We start from the raw sequence: 20,177 nt of genomic DNA on the forward strand, positions 1-20,177 counted from the left end.
GAGAGGGGGAGGAGAAGGAGAAGGAAAAGAAGGAGAAGTATGAAGAAAGAGAGAGAGAGGAAGAGAGAGAAAGAAAAAGAAGAAAGAAAGAAAGAAAAAAAGAAAGAAAGAAAGAAAGAAAGAAAGAAAGAAAGAAGTTCTGTTATCATATGAAAAAGAGAAATCATGAGATAATAAGGAAGGTACCTAAATTAGAATGGCCAAAGGTCTGGCCGATTGGTGGAGACAAAACTTTTTTTTCCTCATCCTGAGAGCTGCCATAGGGTGCATATGCGTGTGTGTGTGTGTGTGTGTGTGTGTGTGTGTGTGTGTGTGTGTGTGTGTGTTTGTAGGACCTGGGCCAGTTAAACAGGCGTGGTTGGGACTGGGACAAACTGGAATGTATTTCTAAAGGTGATTAACAAATGGGTTCTATTCTGATCCAGCCATTTGTTGCCGTGCAGAACAATTTTAAATGTTGGGCAACCAATTTAAGACATTCTTTTTTTAAGATCTAGTGTGGCCCAAACAAAACATGCCTGGATCACTAATTTGCAGGCTCTTTTCTAGAGCATCTTTCATAACTTTATATATTATATGCACGATCTGAAGCAGCGAATGCAGTTCAAGACAAGTTTCTTTCCCAATGCAGAAACTTCCAACAGAAACCAGAGCAGGGAGAGGCACTGGCACCCCCACCGCACCCCTACCCTGGCTTCCTGTGCAAACTGTACAATCTACTTAACGTTCTATGTTCATGTGAGTCTTTCAGAATATACTTTCCTCCAGCCAGGCGATCCTGGATTTGCACAGGCAATTCTGTTTCATTTGCTTTCAAATGTTCTGTACTCGGAAAAGGTCTCAACTGAGTAGGAACTACAGTTGAGTTGGGCATAGGCGAGGATATCTTCAATTCTGAATCTTCCCTAAATATCCATGGTAAAAAAAAAAAGTTTAGTAATAAATTATTCAAATGCGCATTCATTCTTGAAACATTTTAAGGATGTTTACATTGAAACCTGATGCCTCCCCCACAGACAGCCCCCATTTCTGTTGATTTTACAGCTCTACTGCTCACTTCAGTCTTCTCAGTAGGGTCTTTGTTTCACTCACGAGGAGAAAGAATGTTCCTTTTGTTTGCTTTTCTTGCCATCACTGTGGCCAGCCTCTGGAGGGAACTCCCGCCATGCTGTGATTTGGCTAGCATCCCTTTCATTTCACTCCTGAAAGTCACATGCACACATGGTGGTAAATGGATTCTGATACACCACGTTGCTTGGGCTTTTCCTACAGCCCCTCTCCTCTGTGTGGTTGGAATTCTGCAGGAGTTTGAGCTGCAAAATAAGAAGTTGGGTCAGTTTGGGAAATGCATCACATAGAGCAAGATGAAGGTAGGATTTCTAGGGAATTTCTGGCCCTTCAAAAACGTCATCTGAACCTGAAGCTTTTATTTCTAATCTGAGCTGAATCCATAGGTAAGCAAAGACTTAGCTGGAAGAGTCATATTTGTTAAAATGCCTGAGCTCTTGCCATGTGGGAGGATGGGGAGCATAGCCATTTCCAGGGGTGTGCTTGTTCCTTCTCGATGGGTTGGCAGTGGAACGTATAGCAAGAACCCAAAGGGAGAAATGTCTGAGAGTAAGTAAATGTCAAAAAGATAACCGAACACATTTCCACACATTTTTATTTGGCCTGGTTCGTCCATTCATTTATTCGTTTGTTAAAGAAATATTTATTTACACCTGTTACGTATTGCTGGGCTCTCTGCCGAGGACTGTGAGATAGCAGTGCATATCTTCTGGTAGAGGTGAAGAAGAATCCAGAAAATTATTAATGTGGCAAAAAATATGGAGGGAAACACACGGGATCATGGGAGACCAGAGAAAGGCATTCAGTGTGGACTAGGTAGAATAAAGGTAGAGTGAAAGAAGCCTTCTGGAAGGAGGTCACATTCAAGGTGACTATGAGTAGGGGTTAGCTAGACCAGGGTGTCTCAGACTTCCATGTGCATAGTAATTATCTGGGGATCTTATAATATTGGGGATTCTGATTCCAGATATCTGGGGCAGAGCCTGAGATTCTGGATTTTTAAGGAGCTCCCTTCCCTGACAACTTGATCTGAAAATAGCACCCAGCCCCCACCTCCACCCCTCCCCTGTCCCCTTATCCTACTTATTTTTCTATAAAGTCCTTACGAATATCTGATATTAAACATTCATTTATTTATATATTATATATGGGGAGACCCCACTTAAAAAAGGGAAAGGACTTGTCTGTGGTCATAAAACATAATGGCTGAATGAGGAGTACATCCCAGATTTCTCTCTTTTCCCCCTTGGTTTATCTGTTTTGATTTTTATTAATTTTAAAATTGTATTTATTTTTGAGTAGGTAGTATGTTCACGTGGGCTAAAATTCAAAAGACACAAAGATTGCATACCACCAAAGCCTTCTGCCCCTCCACTCCTCTGAGGTTCCCAATAGACAAATCTGTTACCAGCTACCTGCATATCTTTCCAGAGATGGTCCACGTATATATAAGCAAATACACACATACATTCTCCAACACCACCCTCACCCCTTCCTTAACCTAAATGTTAACATATGGTTCCACTCTTCTGCATTTTGATTTTTTTTTTTGTTTCTAGTATGATTAGATGATTGGTCCTTATGAGTACACGAAGAGCTTTCATATTCTCTCTTACAGTGAAAGGTATTCTATTGTATGATATACAAAAACTCAGCCCTACCAAGGGGCATTTATTTACTATTCTGCAGTGAGTAACATGTCATTTTTGCACACAGGTGATCAGTAGGATAAAATTCGTAGAAGTGGGATTGCTGGGTCAAAGTCACTGTGCATTTGTAGTTTTAATAGACATTGCCAAATGGTTCTCTGTAAAGCTTGACCCAGCAGCAGCGGATTTTCCTACACCTTCATTAACGCTGTGTTAACAAACTCAGAAAACTTTGCCAGGTTTATGAGTATGAAACAGTTCAGTTTTAATTTGCCTTTCTCTTAGTATCAGTGAGTTTAAGCATCTTGTTATATGTTCCAAGGCACTATTTATATTTTCTGGTCTATGAACTGTCCATTTCCTTTTTTTTTTTTTTTTAATTTGTTTGTTTTTGTACTGGATGGTTGACCTTATGTCTCACTGATTCATAGAAACATATATTGAGAAGTTACCATTTCACTAGTCACATTGAGATTGAACATCTTTTCATACATTTAAATGTCCCTGTATTTTCTCTCTTGAACTGTCTTTATATAGTTTCCCTCCCTTTTTCTTTTGGATTATTGATCTTGATTTGTAGAGCCACTTATGAATTATAGAATCAGGCTTTGGGACCCCATTCCAACCTCTTACACGTGGCCATGCTATCTCCTCTAATGACATTGTGCTTTTCTTCATTTCCTAGAATGGAAGAACATTTTATAAGTGGACATGTAAAAACCAATGTCCTAAATACCACAAACTCAGAAAACGTAGCCTCAAAACCGATTGTTTTTTTAAGGGGCAGGATAATGTGAGTCACTTAATTGCTGGCAGACACATCACACATGAACTTTTAGAATAGAAAATGAAGCAGACCTATAACAAATTTTGCAAGCAACTTATAAACGGAGGCTATGGTCTAAGATATTGATCATAGTTGGTAGAGAAGAAAAAAAACTCCAGTGGTTAACTGCAACCTTCAAACTCAGTTTAAATGCAACCTCTTCCATGATGTCTTGGTATCCCTGGATGGATGTTTCTCTTGTCTCTCAATTCCCAGAGAACTGTGTACCACTCTTAGGATGACTATCAATGTGTGTTTTTGTTATAGTTAGTTTCATGCAAGTGTATTCCCAAGAGCATCACTAATTTCCTGTATTGCTTATAGATTTTTTTTTTTCCTGAAGGAAGCCTTGAAGGCCCTAAGCCACAGTCTTCTTTTTTAAAGTCAGGTTTATGGAGGTATAATTTACATACAGTAAAATTCACTCTTTGCGAGTATACAGTTTAGTGAGTGATGACAAATGTATACAGGTGTATAATCACCTCCAAAATCAAGATACAGAACATTTCCATCACCACAAAGTGTTCCCTGGGGCCCCTTCACCATCAGTCTGTCTCTCCATTTTCAGCCCCTATCAATCACTGACCTGATGTTTGTCCCTATAGTTCTGTCCTTGCCAGAATGTCATATAAAAGGAATCATATACTCTGCAGCTTTTTGTGTTTGGCTCTTTTTTACGCTAAGCCACAGTCCTTTGCAATGAAACCCAGGGGAAACAATTTCCCCATTGCTTTGTGGAATTTAGGCTAAGTAGGCTTGCTCACCAAAATTATGCGAGTGGTTAGACAGTGGTCACAAGGAAGGAGTGAAAAGGAAGTGGGAGAGAGGCAGAGCAGAAACTGATACGGAGACAGAAAAAAAGTTTAATATTTGTTATAATGTTCTTTATTGCTTACTTTACTGTTGCTTTGTATGGAGCACTGCCACAGTGCCCAGTGTTTTGTATAATCTGCATGAGAACCTTACAAATTGTTATTATTCCCATTCTGCAGATGAGGACACTGAAGTTCAGGTTGTTTATGTGGTTTATCCCCAAACAGAACCCTAGTGAATGAGTACTGGGATTGAACTGAACTCTGATTTGAAAGACTTTGTTTTATGCACTTCTCCAGGCTCCCTTTCCCCCAACATCTAGGAAGGGAGAGGTAAAAAGAAGATCTATAAGCTCTGGTTGGAGGAGTTTTCTTTCACTTACCAGAAATTCACTCACTATAAGCCCAGAAACTAGCACAGTCCCTATTATATAGTAGGTGCTCATTAAATACTGTTAAATGAACCAGTAAAAGAGGAATCTTACCTTTCTGATACTTCTAATGTGAACATACTGAATTTTTTTCCCCAGTGGCTCACTGGTAGTTTTTCAAGTGTCAAATTTTTCTTATTTTTTAAAGTTTGCTTTTCTACTCCAAGTAAAGTGCAAATTATCTCTCAATCTCTGATTTTGTGTCAGGGTACGTTATCTCAACATGTGCATTGAAGGAGTGTGAGCAAGCTTTAACTATCTCCTTTTGGATTGTCTATTGTTTGAATGAAGGTTTATGTTCATTAAAGACCACTCCAGAGGCAATATTCAGTTAATCGTGACTTACTGTGTTCTATTTCTAGACTGTAAGGAGCAAAAGTCAGTATTAAGTAAAATGAACTTAATATGAATACCTAGACAATTTTAGTAGATATTTGATGTCTTAGATATATTTGAATACACAATAGGATATATATAAAATAGTATTGGAATTGAAGGAAAATCTAATCTTATGGTACTTTAAGTTGCTGGCAAACCAATAGGGTACATGGCAAATTTCTTCCCAAATAAGACTATTGCTTTTCTAAAAACAATCTGAATGCTTGAAAGCAGATGAATATGTCAGGAATGTTGACAATATCACTTTGTGGAATGTTGTGAAATGATGTCTGAGGACAAAGATGAACAATGTAAAACATAGCATTCTATCCTATAAACGCATGCACTTTCCAAAGAGGTTTCCAAAGTATTTCAGGGATGTTTTCAATCCTTTGAATTTCTCATTATCCCTTTATGTAATTCTGTCTCCCAAATAGTTTCTCTTTAGGCCAACAACCTTGTCAGTGGAAGTAAGTATAGTGACACCTGGGTTATTGGTCTAAGTAACCACTTTTTATTTAAAACATTTGCCCAGGGGCGCCTGGGTGGCGCAGTCGGTTGGGCGTCCGACTTCAGCCAGGTCACGATCTCGCGGTCCGTGAGTTCGAGCCCTGCTTCGGGCTCTGGGCTGATGGCTCAGAGCCTGGAGCCTGTTTCCGATTCTGTGTCTCCCTCTCTCTCTCTGCCCCTCCCCCGTTCATGCTCTGTCTCTCTCTGTCCCAAAAATAAATAAACGTTGAAAAAAAAAAAAAAACCATTTGCCCATTCGATATCCTGGACCTTCCAATGAACTTTTGTCTCAGAGTATAGTAAAAGCCTATTTTAATGGCAGACCTGTAGAATGATACTAATACCCACCTTTAAATTAATTGGTCAATTATGCCCGCTGGCAGATTTTCTACCAATCTGCAGAGGGAATTGTAAGGGCTGGCAATTTCTTGAAATAGCAATGTACACTTCTATCTATGGCAATAGCACAGCAGACCCTGTGCTTTATCATTGCAACCCAAACTAATGGAACACACTCACTGTAGACCAAACAAACAAACAAACAAAAAACAAAAAAACCAAAAAACAAACAAACAAAAAACCCATAAAAAACTCAAAAAAGAACTCCACTAAATTATTACAAAGAAGCAACAAGTACTTTTGAGCACTTTTTTTTTTTTTTTTTTTTTTTGTCATTTGCCTTCAGCACAGCCGTCGGTAAAGGAAGGGAAATTTAACAAAGGGAAATAGGAAAACAACACAGAGAAAGTGAACTTTTGCTTTAGAAGACAAGGCAAGGCTGGTTTTCCTACCAGCCCTTCACATGGATGCTGCCTCTTCCCATTCTTCAGGGGGATGGGGACAGGGGAGGAAAGGGACAGGGATGCTGAGAGCAGAAACTAGAATAAACATTAGGATTGTAGGGTCAGGAGAAGTTAAGTGCCAAGGGAGAGCTCAAAGATGTCAGAACCTGCAGCCAGAGCCAGAAGAGAGAAGGAGGCATCGAGACCACTGTCCAGGAAGTCAAGGAGTGGGGCTACTTCGAGGACATATTTGGGAAGAGCCCTGGAGGACTCCTTGAGAAGCAGATGCAAAGAACAGGACCAGAGAGGTGGACAGGTTAGCACATCCTGGGAGGTGGTGTGGCATGGAAAACAGAAGCTGATGGAAACTCAGAGGTTGGAGGCACCACAGCACCTGAAATCTGGAGGGCTCAATTCCTCCTGCCTACCCTCCAGATACCCAGTTAACTGCCATGTAATGTTAATTGTAACTCTCCCCACCTTCTCAAGTCTGCTTCTTCCTTTCCATCTCTCCCACATTAGACCAGGCAACTAAGACTGCAGGCTCTCCTCCCAGACGGCCTGTGTGTAGAGCCCTTCTCTGCCACCTACTGGTTTTGTAACCCTGGGAAAAGTACTTAGCTTCCGTATGCCTCAGTTTTCCCATCTGATAGATGGGAATGCTAATACTAGTACCTACCTAACGGAACTGTCAGGAGTGTGAAATGAACTAATGCCTATGAACCATTCACATGGTACCTGGCATAGAGGAAGGACTCTGTGTTAGTTGCTGTGTTAGTTTCCTAGGATGAGCAAGTTACTCCAAACTGGGGGGCTTGAAATAATAACAATAACAACGTATCCTCTCTTGTTCTTGGTTCTTGAGATCAGACGTCTGAAATCAAGGTCTCCACTGGGTTGCTTCCTTCTGGAGGCTCTGAAAGAGAATCTGTTCCATGCCTCTCTCCTGTGTTCTTGTGGCTGCCTGAATCCGTGGTGTTCTTTGGTCTGTGGCTGCCTAACTCCAGTCTCTGCCTCTGTCTTCACATGGCCTTCCCCGCTCAGGGTCTGTGTGTCCAAATCCCCCTTTCCTTTCTCTTATAAAGATACCAGTTATTGGGGTTAAGGCCCACCCGAAATGCCAGGATGACCTCATTGGAAGAGCCTTAATTACATCTGCAAAGACTCTGTTTCCACATAAGGTCATGTTAACAGGCACGGGGGGTTAGGACCTGGACTATTCAACTCACTACCATTATCACAATTATTTTCAATTCAGGAGCTTCCCATCTCTCTTAAAGACTCTGAAAATAGTCTCCCTGCATACAGTCTTCACATGACAATCCTTTCTCAATACATAGCCCCACTGATCTCTCCAGAGTAACTTCCCTGTTTATACCCTTCAGTGGCTCCCCACCACCTGCGGGAGAATATGTGACATGCTGAGTGAAGCCGTGGCCGGGTGCCTGCCTCATCTCAGCAGGGCCATCTCCCACGTCCCTCCACCTTGCACGTACCTCTCCAGAATAGGACTGCACTATTTCCTGCCTCCTGGCCTTGCCCAGCCTCTTTCCTCTCCTTATGTACCATTCCCCTCCTTATTGAGGCTTTATGCAACCTTTGCAGTGCAGTTCTTACTTAATCTCCTCTGAGAAGCCTTCATGGGAACCACCAGCTCCTCCCTTCTGCCTGGGCATTCTCCCCCAGGCCCCAGGAATTGGCTTTTTCCTCTTTACCTCCAGTGCATCTTTGATTTCTCCATCACCAAACTTTATTCATTGTTCTGTAAAGGCCCATTAATGTTTTTGTTGCTTTGTGAGGGTTGCACCCTACTCAACTCTACATCCCAATGCCAGTGTGGTTGGTAATTGAAGGCATTGAGTAGTAGATGGATGGATGGTTGGGTGGGTGGATGGTTGGATAGATGGATGGATGGGTGGATTGATGGATGTGTGGGTGGATGGATGGATGGATGAATGGTTGGATGGGTGAATAATAACTGGGAAAAGGAAAACTGAGTCATGGATCATGTGGAACCACAGGGAAAAACCTGAACTAAAACTGGGGCCTTCTGCAATGAGAAGATCTGACCAGTTAGTTATTAGAAGAAGGAATGTGGCTACTTAGGACTTACATCTGTGTAGTGGAAATTATGAACAACTATGTATATAAACAGTCCTGTACATGATGCTCAAGGTAACTGCTGAACAAACTCATAGCTCCCCAGGGTACCCTGATTCTTCTCCATTTCCAAAGTCCCACTTTGGGACTGGATAAAACATGGTTCTCACATATTACACTTTAGTATGAAAAAGATTCACTGGTGTATAAATTTAAAATCAAGCTCCCTAGACCCCATCCTCAGAGATTCTGATAAAGTCAGCCTGGGACAGGCTCAGTGATTTGTAAAGAGGTTAAAAGTGCAAATCCTGTCTCTACCCAATCCACTCTGTGTGACCTTAGATTGTGTCTTAATTCTTCATCTCTGAAGTGGAGAAAATAATAGTTCCCCTTCATAGGACTTTGGTGAGTGAAGATAGCAGTAAGAAGAGTCTGACACGGGGAGGTGCTCACAAAAGGTCCCTGCAATCATTGCTGTCATTATCCATATCCATATCCATATCCATACCACCACCGTTACCACAATCATCTTCTTCATCAAGGATTCTAGATCAGTGGTTCTTAATCCTAGCTGCATAATAAAAACACCCGGGAAATTTGAAAACAGATCCTAATAGACTTCCGGAGTGGATCTCAGGGAGCGGCATTATTTTAAAGCATCCCGAGTCTCCACTGCGTTGTCACAGTTGGGACCCAGCAGGCCCTAGACCAGCACTTCTCAAACTTGAACGTGCACACGAATCACCGAGAGATCTTACAAAAATGCAGATCCTGACTCAGTAGGTTTCAGGCTAGCTGAGCATCTGCATTTCCACTGTGATGCTGGTGTTGCTGTGCACAGACCCCTCTGTGAGTGCAGCCCCTGAGCCCAAGCAGACGTGGTGGGCGCACGGCTTGTTCAGGGGTTCGATGTCAATACGGGGACCAATTGTGATGGATGCCATGTGGCTCCTGGTTACACCCGGGCCTGTCACGTGCCTAGTGCCACACTCTGTCTGGAAGCTCCCCCAGTTTGTCACTAACACTGCCAAACCCTGGGAGGAGACACAGGCAGGCTCGCTCTGACTTCTCTGATAAGATATGTCAAATGAACATTCATTACTGTCCCAGGAGCCCTTTCAGAAGGCATTTAAGGAAATGCCACACACTTAGCACTCTTCAGATTTCAGAGCTCAGGGTCATCGTTTTACCCATAAAAGGGCCATTTGTGTATGTGTCTAAACTGCTAAGCCAATTGCTCTGCTGAATGGGAATAGTATTGTCGCCTCTGTTTTTGGCACTAATGACTTGTGTGTTTTCTAGACATCATTAAATACCAAAGTCCCTGGCCCTCGATTTGGTCCACATATAGTGACTCCGAGGTCTCCAGTCACACTGGGCAGGGGAGGGAGTGGAAGGTTACAATCAGAGCCGGCTAACAGAGGATGTTAATTCTCCAAGACTGCATTGGCATCTTGCAAACTCATTGTGATTTCCTCAAAGCAGCCCCATCCAAGGTTTAAGTTGTCGGCGAGGCCCTCGCTGCTGAGTATATGACTGGACTCACAGCATCCTGAAATCACCCCAGAAATGAAGCCAAGAGCAGCTTCGCTTATCTCACGTGAACTTTTGGTTGCATATTGATTAGGCAAAATTATGAGTCATTTAAATACCTGATTACAAAGACTCTTACTGTTTACGTGGCAAACCAATCCTTTGGATTTTCATTTCATATTTTATGATTCATAAGATCTAGAGTCAATACTAATTATATCTTTTAGAAGGCATGCATTATTTATCATCCTCATTGCCAGAATAATAAAGGCCAAGACAGACCTTTCCACATAGCCCATAAGGTAGATATTATTAGCCTCAGGTTACTTAGAATGAACTTGAGGCACAGGGAAGGTAAGCACCTTGCCCAGGGTCCGCCATCTAATAAATACAGAGCTAGTATGTGAGCCAAGCACCCTATCCTGGCAACGCTTTCAACCGCGGCACCGGACCCCTCTCGTAGGAATGTTGCTGTTCGGCGTTTACGAGAGTGCTCGGTACCCGCCAGGCACCGAGCCCAGGGCTCCACATGGATTGTCTCCTTTCACCCTCGAGATACCTGTATGGGTTAGGCACTATTAATTTCATTTTCCAATGGAGGAATCTGATCTTGGAGAAATGATGTAACTGGGTTTGAGCCAAGGGCTCATGTCCCCTCTCCTCAGTCCCCTGCCGCTCCTTCTCCAACCTGGAGTGAAGGCTTTCTGAGTCTGTCCATGTGACAGTTCCTTCAGTGCCCACTCCTGTCCACTCTGCCAAAGTGCCTTTCCCATGTAAGGTAACATGGATCAGCATGTGATTCCAGGATCAGCCCGTGGATCAGCATGCCAACATCTTTGGAGGCCATCATTCTGTCTACAACTACCACCTTCCATGTCAACCCTCTCTCATGTCAACCCCATGCGATCCTTCAGTTGGTCTCCTGCTTGAATCTTCTTCTTCTCTCCTGCCTCCTCCAAGGCAGCCGGAATGATCTGTTACTTTTTTTTTTAATGTTTATTTATTTATTTAGAAAGAGAGAGAGAGTGCAAGCGGGAGAGGCAAAGAGAGAGGGAGAGAAAAAATCCCAAGCAGGATCTGAGCTGTTAACACAGAGCCCAATGTGGGGCTTGATCTCACGCACTCATGACATCATGACCTGAGCCAAAATGAAGTGTCAGATGCTTAACCAACTGAGCCACCCAGGCATCCCCAGAGTGATCTTTTAAAATATAAATACGTTCCTTCACACCTTGTCCATACCTTCCTGAGGCCGTGCTCTGACCAGGCCACTCTCTGTCCTCCTTTCCCACAACTATCACCTCACTCCCTTTGCCCCTGCCACACCGGTCTCCTTGCTGCCTCTCCAAGATGCTGAGCACAGCCGTGTCACATCACAGAGGCTTTCCGTTGCCTGCTCCCTCTGCCTGGGACACTGTTCCCTTGATATTTACATGGTTCTGTTACTCACTCCATTCAGGTTTCTCTGATAGAGTGTCACTTATACATCCCCACACCACTCTCTCCTCTTAGTGTGGTTAGTTTTCCTCAGAACATTTCTGAAGTTATATTGTAGATTTCCCTGCTTTTCATGTCTCTCTCCCTTCCCTGGAATATAAGTCTTGTTCTCTGCTGATCCCCAGGACCTGGGACAACGCTTGGTGAGAAGTGTGTGCCCAATACTTGTACCAGGAAGGATGGAAAGGAGGGAGGGAAGGAGGAAGGAAGGCAGGCAGGCAGACCAACAGGCATACAGACATACAGACAGACAAAGGGATGGGAAAAAAGAAAGAAAGGCACGGTGGAAGAAACTGACTTAGTTGATTCCCCTTTTTATGGTTGTATCTGAGGTCTTATCCCTTCAGAAGGATGATGATCCAAGTACCTCAAAATGAAAGAAATCACTTTTACTCTTTTAATTGCATATTATTTATAATGCAGTTAACCCCCCCCCCCCCCACATTGAAATAGCCCCACTCAGGTACAAGCTTCCACCAGCACAAGCCTGTTACCTGATATTATTACATCTGCCACCTAGAAGCTGTGTGGAAGCTCTCTGTGTCTCAGTGTCCTTGTCTGCAAAATGGGTATAACAATGCAGCCCGGATAGGGCTATTAGGAGGATTACATCAATTAATGCTTGCAAATCACTTAGAAGGGATCCAGGGACAGAATAAGCATCACGTACATGTTTATAAATTTAATAAACCAAAATTTTACCCTTAAATTCAAGCTATTCTCTCTAACACTCCATTCAAACCTTTATTTAATTTAGAAAGACATTTGGAAATGTTCAGCTTTTTACTTAAATCAGTCTGTTTCTGCTTTCTTACAAATCAGGAAAGCCCTAGTTCATATTTCTGTTAAAGTAAAATGGCAAAGTGTATCTTTGCCCATTTTTTTTTTTTTTTTCTGACAATGGTCATATTCTTACCAAATGTCTCTTCCACCGACTGGGGCTGTTAACGACGTTTTCTAAAATAATGGGATTATCAAGGTTAGGATTTCACTTGCTCAGACTGTTTTACTTCAATCCTTAAGACTGCCCTGAAGTCATCCTAAAAGACACTGTCATTTGCCCGGCTTTCCAGGGTGCTGGGGTTTGAAATCTGACACTTCGTTTGCTGCTTGCCTCACCACCTTGGAAAGGCTGCTTCCCCCTTATTAAGGAAAAGGCTGCTCCATTTGTTTTGGCTCCAACCAACCTAACAGTGTCTTTAATTCAGCGACGGGCTGTTTTCCTTGGAAGTTGGAGAGTCCAGTGGTTTTGGGTCAAGCTCGAATTCTTGCTGGTAGTTCCAAACTGGAAGTCAAATGACTTCCCTCAGCAGTGGTGGGGGCAAGAAAGTGGGGCCAGCCTTGGAAAGTAGATTTTGAGTATTGTAGGCTATTCATAATGGTGCCTGATGAAGTACAGCCTAATGCTGTTCGAGGGTGATATGGACAAATCAGTTCATTATTCTGTTCAAATGCATGGTCCTGATACCTGTATTTGTTTTGATAGAAAGCAGTTTCAAGCTAATCCTAGGAGTCAAGAATAGTTTGAAAGATTACCTACTGTATACAGATGCAGGACAGATCTTTTCAGGGGAGATCAAGTGAAGGCCACTCTAGAAGGACTAAAGGCTGGATAGACATTGGTCAGAGGAAGTTTCAGGTTGGGAGAGAGAGAGAGAGAGAGAGGTAGCTCATGCCCAGGGAGAGGGTTCATTGGCCCAGTGCCTTTTCTCTGCCAAGAGCTGTGATTTGGAACAAAGGAAGGCAGCTCTCAGAGCCAATAGCAAGCAGCTTGGGCAGCTGTTGTCTAGGTCAGGGGCATGATGAGGCTACGCATGAGTTCTCCAGACTTCCCTCACTCTTGCATTAATAACCAAGGTGAGCTCCCTGGATCTTGGAGATAAATCTTTTCTCTTGTCTCTCTCAATTGTTCTGATATTCTAGGTTCCAGAGCAGAGAATTTTTTTTGTTTTAAACCAGAGGTCCATGGATCTTCTCAGGGTATCCATGGAAGATTTCAAAAGGTTCCTGACAGCTCAGAAATTGCCCACAAAATGTTGTATGCATATGCATTTCCCTGGGAAACATCCCCTACTTCCTACCAGATTCTCAAAAGGATTCTGTGATTTGCCCTTCCGAAAAGCTTGGGATCACTGTTCAAGATGGTAACATATATCACTTTAGAACACTTTGCACTTTTGTCTCTTTCAATCTCTCATGATATGTGCAGACTTTGGCAAAGCCAAAGTGTTATGAAAAAGTTTGCACAGCATCAAAAGACCTTGGATAGCAAACTCTAGTGGTAAGGGTAGTCGAGAGCCTTCATGAGCAGCTCTAGTCTGAAGGGCCATATGGGCAGACGTAGTGTCTTAGTCAGCTGTGAGCTGCTATAACAAATGACCATAAGGTGCTTAAACAACAAACAACATTTCCTTACAGTTCTCGAGGCTGAAGTCCAAGATTAGGGTGCAGATAGACTGCGTTCCTAGTGAGGAACCTCTTCCTGGTTTGCAGATGGCTGTCTTCTTGCTGTGTCCTCATATGGTGGAGAAGGAGACAAAAGCAAACTGTCTAATGCCTCCTGTTCTAAGGGCACTAATCCCATCACAAGGCCTCCACTCTCGTGACCCAATTACTTCTCAAAAGCCCTGTCTCCATCACATTGGAGATTAGGGTATTGATATATGTATCTTGGGGGACACAAGCGTGCAGTCCATAGTACCTGGGGCTGGCCCAAACAAGCAACTCAGGAGCCTTCACTCGAACACAGGCACATCCAGGCAAAACATATCCAGACTGATACGGGTATCAATGAATAAATAGGATTATGCTCATAATAATAAAACTATTCACTGACCACCTACAATATGTCGGGAGCTTTGGATACCTTACGTCATTTGATGGTCACAATAATCTCATGAAATGGATACTATTATCTTTCCCATTCTACAGATAAAATAACTTAAGCTCAAAGAAGTCAAATAAATTTCTCAAGGTCATTATGTGGTAGAACTGGTATTTAAGGCCAGGGTTATCCAACCCATGCTTCCTCCCAACTTAAGTAGCTTTGTGACATGCCAACGACCATCATGGCAGCCTGAGGGATGCTGATTAATTTAAGGTCTCCTTCAGGGCTCTGATTTTATGATTTTTAAAGTTAACTGAAAGAATCACAAATCAAGCAATCAATTTGTAAGTCACACACTATGTTAGGAATTAGGAGGGATAACCAATTTTCTTCCCAAAGGGACCGCCAGGCATACCCTGAGGGGCTGGGATTTCTGGAACTCTGTGGAGTTAACAAGAGGAGACTTGGAAAGTTAGAAAAGCGAGGGGGAGGCTACATTCCAGACATAGCATATGGTATGAGAAAGCACCAAATTTGGAGTGGGACAAACAGATGAAGAAGGTGTCAAGTTCTCTGGGGAGGAGTAGAGAGTAGGAGAGGCTATACACAGGGTAAAGCTTTGACAAGATGCTGGGGTGACTTAGCTGAGCCTCAAATAAAGGAGAACCATCCCAGAAGCCGAGGGGCCTCCCCTCCCCCATCCTAACAAAGGGAAATTTCCACAAGACAAGGGAGGACCGAGTCCCAGATGGAAGCTGACTGCCTGTTCTGTAGGGAAGTCTTCGCTTCTAGCAGAGAACTCTCCAGTCGTAGGAAAACCTATCTGAGTGGCAAGGACTTGTCCATTTGCAAACCATGGCCCACTGAGGGCTTGACTCGGAGACGAGTGCACAGTAAGGAGTTAGAGGAGGAGAGTGGTAATTGAGTGGGAAGAAGAGAAATCACAAAGGACTGAGAGAGGGCGGCGGCTGAGTCCCAGCACAGGCAAAACCATCTTGTATCCGTTATGGGTGCATAACACTTAATGCAACTCAGATTATGAATGCAACAACCTCCTTCTCCCCCACCCCCTATCCTAAGAAAGTTGCCCCAGGAGGGAACATGTCTGGAATGGCACCGCCATGGAAAGCAAGCTCAACTTTGCGTCAGAAGCAGCCCTGCCAGCCTCCCCGCTACTTTTCCCATGGGGACAGACACTGCATTCTTTGGGGGAGGCCTGGAGAGCTGCTGAGTGTCCCCTACCTGAAGGGCTGGGCCAGGCGTGGGAGCTCATGAGAGTCGGGAACCACTTTCTCCGACCCACAAGATCTAACGTTTTGTTGGGAGCTCACATGCTTCTCAGAAATGGAGGGCACATCTGCTCTAATGAAAACATGTCCCTTTGTGAAGTCGCATGGACTCCATCCTCAGAGCCTCCAGAGGGGCGATCTTCCCTGTGCTGGAGCTCCCCCAGTGCTCCTGGCTCCCAGTCAAGCATCCGCCTCTGTGTCGGCTCTTTTTCCACCTCCACCTCCCCAAGTATGCCTTCCCCTCTAGTGGGTTAAATTTAGCTCTGAATGAATGCAGAAAGGAGAACACATTCATGTAAACACAGATCAAGTAGCTTTCAAATATAGGCTCGACACATACAATTGGGCACAAAAGATCCAAGCTTTTCTGTTTCCTTCTCTCCTCTTTCTCTCTGCTTTTCCTGTCTTATCGTCAGACCCCTACACACTTTTCTGCATTTAGTGAAGCTAGTTAAATATATAGCTTGGAATGTGGGGCTGTTTGTCTTTGGACCAGAGAAAGCAGAATCACTTGAGTGATTGAGGAACATCAGGAGTCAATGAGAGTCCTAGGTGGTGGTGATCATTTTCATTTATTGATTTGATGGTCTTAGAAGCCCATCAGAAACTTGGAAGCCTCTTTTGTCTCATGTATTAACAGGGTTTTTTCTCCCGTGGACCAAGCCTGTGGCTGCTACAGTGTTGCACAGATCTGCAAATATTTCCCCGCTGACCAGTCATTATGTCCCTGAGTCCCTAACTTTGAGGTCACCCCTTTCCCTGTAGTCCTTCACACTCACAGAGCATTTATAGTTCTCAGAATACTTTCTCATTCATGAGTTCCTTTCATCTTTATAAGAACCTTGTGAGGTAGTTAGCTGTCCCTCTTCCCAGTTTACAAACAGAAAGCCTCAGTGCAGAGAAGTTAAGTGACTTGTTTGAGGTCACACAGTGACTGGCAGAATTAGGATTAGGACCTAAGATCGACACTTTTTCTTATGCTCTTTCCACTCTACCTTGAGCTGCTTTGGGGAAAGGCACTTTGTCTAGGGGGCCCCATCTGGGAGAGTTGGATTTCGTAAACATTTGCTAGCGTATGGAGGGTGAGTAATCATGTGAGATTGAGACCCCAGACCTTCCAAAGGGCATCATGCGGGCTTAGCATCTAAACGTCGTAGGGGCTGAAGCTAAGCTTTCCCAATATGATTACTCATTCTCCAACCAGGAGAGCACACAGGACTGAACTGATAGGCCATTGTCACTTCCCAGCCAGCACCACAGGACGTCTCTCTCCTGTCAGTAGTGCTGACTTCCAGAATGTGTACAGCATTATCGAGTCATGGCTAACAATGAAAGTGTCGACGGCCACACTGCAACAAGGGATTCCAAGCTGACAGGGCACATCGTGATCATTGTACTAAGGCAAACTAGACTGGCCCATAAGCTCTCTGAGAAGCCAATGACCCAATTGTGTCTGCTGGCATTACATAACCAGACTGGCCTTCCTAAAGACTTTTTCCCTTTGTAGCTAATTTGTACCCAAACCTAGAATCAACTCCACCGAAGAGCACCTTTAATACCTACGTATGTAGCTCTCTTCCCAAACATCCCCAAATCAAGCTTGTTTTCCATCTTTTCCTAGGACTTCATCCATCTCTTCTTAAGCATTTCCTTCTCATTCCTTCTTATTTATAATTATTAAATTGATTCAGTCCAAAAGATATGACTGTAAGTGTCTATGAATCGTTAAAAAAAGAGCCTGGTAATGACGTTTCTAGACAATAAATGACAGAGCAGAATCCCCCTCTATGAGAAAATACAAGTACCAACTAATGTGAGGAATTTTAAGAATAATAATAATTCACCCCCTTTCTTAAAAAAAAATGCCTACATAAAAGGATGGATAAAACCAAGTCACTCACTTGGTCCCATCTATGACATTATTAATGAAGCAACATCGGGTTGAGTAATTAGGACCTACTGGTTCTGGAGCAGCTGCTGTGGTCACTCTTTTCAGTATTTTATGCTGATGCCCTGATTTCTCACAACACCCCTATGAGGTTAAAGTTATCATCCCACGTTAAAGAGAAGGAAAGGGCACCTAAAAGAATTCAAAGGGTGTAGTCGATGAATCTCTGGGCCGGGATTCACACTTGTCCATAGAGTTCATGCCTTTTTTCTGCGTAACACCCACCTACTACTTCCTAATCCCACTTTTCAAAACTGTTACCAGTAACAGGATTATTATGAGCCAACATGTGAATATCAAGCAAGACAAATGTAGAATGATCCTTAACTACCCTGCTCTAATTCCCATATACCTTCCTTATACCACTTCATTTCCTCTCGTGAAATGATGCTGACCCACAGCATCAGTCAGCTGACATGTCCAGAGTGAACCAAGAGAAAAGGAAGCCATCAAACTAAAATACTAACGTTCACTTCTAGATAGATTTCCAACTGCTCATTTTGAATCTACCATGTACACAGCCTAGTCAACATATATCTTAAGTGACATCCAGCCTAATCTTGGTTGGTTCTGTTTTCTAACTTCTCTTTCTTGCCCCATGGAAACTCTCTAGATGAATCTATCATTCGCATCACATAGAGAAACACAGCACATACTTGAAATCCCATCAACTTTCCTAAATTGTTCACAACCAAAGGAGCCAAAAGCCTCCAACCACCGTTCCCCTCCTTTTGATTCTGTGCAGAGCTACCACATATGTTTTGAATGACTACATATTCTACAAGACCCTAAAAGGCAAAAGAGAGCTCATACGAATACAAACACTGTGGAGGACCCGGGCATTCCTTTTAAAATTACTTTTGTCAAGAGAAAGCTTCAGGTTACTCTGAAATTTCACGCTCCTAGCTTCCACTTAACAAGACTTTAACTTTTACTCACTCAACGGGTCTTGGCAAGTCATTTCCCTCTCAGTTTACAGGGCTCCTGTTTTCCCCCCAGGGGAGTAGGCTATGTTCATCTGTGGTTCCCAAAGGACTCATGCTCTAAAATAGACTGAAACTTTTATTAATAAAACATCTATTTTGCAAATCTAGCATTCCGTATTCTCTCCATGTAATGCTTTGGAATGTAGCATCTATCAGAAAAACCATTAAACAATACGGGTAGTGCTTACACAACACAATTTAATATCCCAGCATGAACTAGTGATTCGTTACACACATTCTGCACCATTGTAATAGATCTTTCCAGATTGTAAATGTGTGGAAGACAACAAGTCACCAATATTAGCACTGGACTATGAATTCTTTGTGATATCAAGCCATAGCCTAATGTTTAGTACAGAATAGCTACACAATAAAAGTTTATGAAAGAAGTGGCATAATTTGGGTTAGAAATGTCTGTGTTTGTAATGGATTCAATGATTTTTCAAATTCTAAAATGTAGAGATTTGAAGGCAGCCGTGCTGTGAGAGAAGATGTTTTCCCTCTGTTCTGTGGCCAAGCATCAGCCATTCATTTCACAAGCCTTCCTGTTTCACTTAGGATTCTTAGTGACAAGCAATAGAAACTGATTCCAGTTGATAGGAGCAGAGAAGACAGGAACTGAAAGTGTATTCACAGAATAGCCGAGAAGGCTAGAGAAGGGGGCTTGGACAATGGGCAGGACCAAAGGTGAGCTACCAGCCTGAAAGAATTCTGGGATGCTGTGTCTTCAAGATCCTTGGCAGATGCTCATGCCTGACTGAGCCCAGATTGCATGCCATATTGTCGCTTCTGTGGGATCTGGGGAAGCAAGTGTCTGGTATTTCCCAGGTTCTATGATGAGAGGTGGCTCTCAACTCTCACTATGGCTTGTAATATGGGAATTCCCCAAAGAGGAAAGGGGTTTGCAAATTGGGCATCCAAACAACATCAGTCGGCTACACCTCCACCTGGACAAAACCCCAGGGTTCAGCATTCTGAATCTCATCTCTCCTTTGACTTTTTGCCATACCTGCCTTGACAATCTTCAACGCTGAGTAAACACACAACCAGTGTGTATCATGGGTCATAGGTAGTTAGAAACCACTGAGGAGGTATACACAATTGGTCATGAATCTTTTGTCTATTTCTTTTTTTTTTTTTTTCAACGTTTATTTATTTTTGGGACAGAGAGAGACAGAGCATGAACGGGGGAGGGGCAGAGAGAGAGGGAGACACAGAATCGGAAACAGGCTCCAGGCTCCGAGCCATCAGCCCAGAGCCCGACGCGGGGCTCGAACTCACGGACCGCGAGATCATGACCTGGCTGAAGTCGGACGCTTAACCGACTGCGCCACCCAGGCGCCCCTCTTTTGTCTATTTCTAGTAAACTCAGTACAGTGGTTCTAAACCCATCCCTAACCCCTACCTCACCCCATAGGAATTTATTTCTGTATATGTTCAGGGAAATGTGCTCCAGGAAATTTTGATGCAAACTTCTGGTTGGGAACCATGCCTCAATATTTCCCATTTTCTACAGCTTCTTTACAAATCATTTCTGTTCT

At 43.2% G+C, this 20,177-nt stretch overlaps 1 protein-coding gene and 1 long non-coding RNA gene across 11 annotated transcripts in view; one reads left to right on the forward strand and one right to left on the reverse strand.

The window, feature by feature from the left end:
- The window catches only part of PALM2AKAP2 (PALM2 and AKAP2 fusion), a 454,391-nt gene that overhangs the window by 100,374 nt on the left and 333,840 nt on the right, over positions 1-20,177 (forward strand). The gene's annotated exons all lie outside the window — the stretch shown is intronic.
- LOC123593649 lies at positions 960-18,677 on the reverse strand. Of its 3 annotated transcripts, none has more exons than XR_006710426.1 (4): positions 18,590-18,677; positions 14,003-14,094; positions 3,344-3,398; positions 960-1,313 (listed from the first exon to the last, which is right to left on the reverse strand). It is a non-coding gene; the product is annotated as an uncharacterized LOC123593649 (long non-coding RNA). The 3 variants fall into 3 exon arrangements; XR_006710424.1 differs by having other exon boundaries at positions 14,003-14,101; XR_006710425.1 differs by lacking the exon at positions 14,003-14,094.

This window comes from Leopardus geoffroyi, chromosome D4 (genome assembly GCF_018350155.1).
Source record: "Leopardus geoffroyi isolate Oge1 chromosome D4, O.geoffroyi_Oge1_pat1.0, whole genome shotgun sequence".
Lineage (NCBI taxonomy): Eukaryota > Metazoa > Chordata > Mammalia > Carnivora > Felidae > Leopardus > Leopardus geoffroyi.